General features: G+C 22.7%; 4 annotated features.

The window, feature by feature from the left end:
* The first annotated feature begins 149 nt into the window (after positions 1–149).
* Positions 150–4,111: a repeat region.
* Positions 4,112–4,186: 75 nt separating this feature from the next.
* Positions 4,187–4,364: a microsatellite.
* Positions 4,365–4,372: 8 nt separating this feature from the next.
* Positions 4,373–4,553: a microsatellite.
* Positions 4,376–4,502: a microsatellite.
* Positions 4,554–4,858: the final 305 nt, after the last annotated feature.

A 4,858-nucleotide genomic window follows, 5' to 3' on the forward strand; every position in this document is an offset into this window, starting at 1 on the left:
TTTGCTGAGGAGAAGAGGCTTGCTGAGGAGAAGAAGAGGCTAGTAGAAGAGGAGAAGAGGTTTGCTGAGGAGAAGAAGAAGAGGCTTGCTGAGAAAGAGAGGCTAATAAAAGAGAGAAAGGAGAGGCTTGCTGAGGAAAAGAGGGACAATGAAGAGAAGAAGAGGCTTAATGAAAAAGAAAAGATGAAATTAAAAGAAGAGGAAGAAAAGAACAATGAAAAAGATAAAAGAATAGAAGAATTAAAGAAAAGAATAGAAGAGAATATTAAAGAGAAAGAAGAAAAGAAGAAATACAAAAGAATGACTAGACCATTAATAAATTATCAAATGACATTATGTCATTAAAGAAGAAGCATAAGAATGAGATAAACACTAAAAAACAAGAAATTAATAGAAAATTATTCGAATTCAATGCTGAATCAGAAAGGAAAAGGTCTGAAGTAAGCAATTTATCACAACAAGTATACTTCTTGAAAGATAAATTATTTAAATTACAAAATAAAATTACACAAGAAGAAAAGAAGGAAGATGAGATAAATCACATTATATCTGACTCATCTGAAACACAAATTGTGAATGACCTCAACCCCAATGTTGTAGTAGCTGATGAAATATCATCAAGCGAAGATGATCTTCCAAAAAAAAGAAAGTTAACGCAGAATTCAATCGAAAAGATGGGAAATCAGCATAAGAAAATCACCACATCTGATCATGACATTCAAAAAAAAAAAACAATTGAAGTAAACAAATAGAGAAGAAGAAATTCTAACACTCTATAAATGTTTTACACTAAAATTATTAGAAAGAAAATTAAGAGGTCAACTTAAAGAAGAAGAAATAAAAAGATTAATACATGAAATTGATATTAAAATAGAAGATATTAATGAATATAAAGAAATATTAAAGAAAACATATAAAATAAAGAATGAAATTAAAAGGGAAGTCAATAGAAGAACGGAAGAAGAAATAATAACACACAAATTGAAAGATATTGAATTAAAAGAATTAATAGCCGGAATAAATAAGAAAGAAGAAATACAAGAAGAGGAGGTAATAAGAATAAATAAAGAAGAAGATATGAAAGAACAAGAAGATGTACAATTTATTAATTATTATTACAATAAAAACAAAATACATCAAATAATTAATATCATTAATACAAATGAAATAGTAATCAATACATTAGATGATTATTATCATTATATTAAAACTATAACATCCACTATTAACATCATTATTAATAACAATCAAGAAAGAAGTTGAATGAGAAGTATAGAAAGAATATTACAATCAAAAATATGTAGATTAAGAGACATGCTCCATAATAACCAATATATGAAATTAAAAATAATATTACATATTAAAAAATATGATATATATCATATTAAAGTAAAAACAAATGAGCAAATAAACTATTACAAATACATAAAAAGAATGAAAAGAATAGAAATAGAAGTAAGAATAATTGGAAAAGAATTAGATGGAATTATAAAATGATAAAATATTGAAAGAGACAACTTCTAAATAAACATAAAGAAGATGAATATCCAGATAATATTAATACAATTAATTTCTGGAAATGAATCTATGAAAATAACACTAATATAGATTTCCTAAATATTAATTTATATGAAATATTAATTGAAAATAGAATTAATAATAGAAGGTGCGTAATCACTCTAGATGAATTAAATCATGCAATAAAATTCATTGCTAATTGGAAAGCACCTGGAATTGATAAAATACAAGGCTTCTGGATTAAATATTTAGAACAACCAAACAATTTCTTATTAAAATTATTTAATAAATGGTTGTATAATCATAATGACATCAATCTTCAATTTATCCAATGAAGAACAATATTAATATACAAGAAATGAGATAAATTAGACCCACAAAATTACAGACAAATAACTTGTTTAAACTGTCTGTTAAAAGTATATACATCTTTATTAAAGATGAAGATAGAAAGCCAACTGATGTTAAATCAAATTGAAAAACAATTATCACAAAATCAAATTTGATGTAAAAAATACACATATGCATCAAAAGAAGGATTAATATACAATACTATAATCCAATAGTTATTAATCAAGGCTAAATGGAAGTGGGTAGAAACATATTATGATGTCTCTAAAGCATATGATAGTATTAATCATCAATTTGTTAAACAATGTTTAATTTATTTTAACATCCCATTAGTTGTAATTAAAAGTATATTATATATATTAAATATTACACAACTATAATTATATTATAATCAAAAAAATGTTGGTATAATTAATGTAGAAAGAGGAATAATACAATATGATAGTTTATCTCCATTATTGTTTGTATTATTTATTGATATATTATCTAAATAATTAGATAAACAAATTAATAAACTATCTATTAAAATGAATGGAGAAGAAAAACAAGTCCAGTTAAACCACATATTATATATGGACGATTTAAAGATAATAACTAACAGCCTCGAAGAAATTGAAAAAGCCAACAAATTAACAAATGAAATATTTAATAGAATATGATTAAAAATAAATATAGAAAAGAGTGGGATAATGAATAATATCAATGGTCAGATAAATGGAGAATTAGCTGAATTACCAAGAGTAACTAATGATAACCCTTATAAATATCTTGGTATTGAAATAAGAGATAAAATAAATATTAATAAATATTATACATGAATATTAAATGATGTATCTTCTATTCTATCATCATTAAATAATATGAAATATAGCAGCATCAATACAATTAGAAAGATTAATAATGATATAATCTCCAAATTAAGATATGGATTCTGTATTGTCAAATGGAAACTTTGTGAGTTTGAGAATATAGATAAATAAATAAGAAATCACTAGTCAAACTCAAATTATACAGTAGAAACATCCCTAAAAGTAGATTATATGTTACAATAAATGAATTACGAATGGAATTAATGTCAGCACGAGATGAATGTGGTAAGGAATTATTAAGAATATATTTAAAATATAAATGGAGATCAAATACAGAAATAAGAGAAATGATAGAGGCAGTAAAAGAGAATCCAAATGGAATAATTAAAAGAATGAAGAATGTATTTGGTAAGAATATTAATTTCAATGAATTAATGAATATAATACAAATAAATGAAATAAAACATGATGTAAACAATGTATTTGAATTTGTAACAAATAAAATAAATGAAAGATATTTAAATGAATGGAAAGAAAAGAAATGAAGTGAATATATAATAAATGTAAATTGTATATTTAATAATAATAAATTATCAGTAGCCACATGGAGATCATTAAATATAAAAAGAAATGCATTCCTCCAAGTAGTAAAGATGCAAGAAGGAGTAATTATGACAGGAAGTATTAAATCTAAAATACTCAATTGTGATGCTTTAAAATATTGTAACCATTGTCCTATCACAATTCCATCTATTAGCCATATTTTGTTAGGATGTCCTGTAATGAAGAATAATCAAATATCAAAACACGATTATGTATGTAAACAAATATATAAACATATATTATTTACTCATTTTAATGAATTTGATGAAATAGATTTTAATGCACAACATAAATGTATTAATAATAATGAAATGGTTATAACTTACAATAAAGATTTATTGGTTAGTGACCATTCGTTTAATGTTAGAATACCAGATATATATTATCAAAACGTCAAAGAAAAAAAATGATGTATTATTGATGTCGCCATATGTCAAGATAGAAACATCCAATTAAATTATATTTACAAAATAAATAAATACAAATAATTACAAGAGAAGTTAAGACAAAGAAGAGAATTAATTTATGTAGAAATAATACCTGTAATATTATCAATAAATTAATACATAAAGAAACAGTAAGAAGATTAAAAACACTAAAATTACAAATCAACTTCACCAAAATACTACGAACAATCATTATTAAAAACATGAAATACTTAATGTTCTACACATTCAACACTGGCAACACATTAGAAGAGGAACCTTCTAATTCTCGTATGTTAGAAATGAACTCTATGGTAGAAATAGAGCATATTGAAGAAACTGAAACAATCACTTCTCAATATGAAGAAAATCCAATTATGGATATATCTATTAATTGATATTTTTTTTTCTTTATTATCTTCATTTATTCTTTATCTTTTTCTCTTTTTTATGTATTTATTGTATTCTTCTTTTTTATCTTTCTTATTTCTTTTATTATTTTTATTTCTGTTATATCTTCTTATTCTATACTTATGTTTATCTTTTTTATTTCTCTTATTCTTTCTTTTATTCTATTTTTATTATTATTTCTTTATCTTATTTATCATCTTTTCTTTTATTATTCTTTTTCTTCTTTTCTATTTCTTCTTTTATTCTTTTTATATCTTCTTTATATTATTTTATATCTATTTTATTCAATTTTCTTATTTCTATTCTTTATATTCATCATTTCTTCTTCTTTTGTTTTATTCATTTCATTTAGATGTTTATTCATCATTGTTATTTCATATTATTTAAACAATTCTTATTTATGTTGATGAAATATTTGATTATTGATGATTATTTAATGAAGTAATGTGGTACAGTGTGAGTTATTCATCTTATTTAAAATAAAAAGAATTGAATGTATTAAAATTATAGAATATACACAATCAGATAGTTTTGAATATGGAAATACAATCATGATAGAAGTTAAATCATTTGAATTATTTTAAAGATTATGATATAATATTAATGTTAATTGATATACATTCATCAATTAGTAAATTAGTAAATGAATGTTTTAGATATTGTTCATCATAATAATGTCACTTTTCAATTATCACTTGATATAATATGATTGAATTATTTAAATGAATGAAATCATTAAGT

This window comes from Entamoeba dispar, genomic scaffold (genome assembly GCF_000209125.1).
Source record: "Entamoeba dispar SAW760 scf_1105229458519 genomic scaffold, whole genome shotgun sequence".
NCBI classification, from domain to species: Eukaryota; Evosea; order Mastigamoebida; family Endamoebidae; genus Entamoeba; species Entamoeba dispar.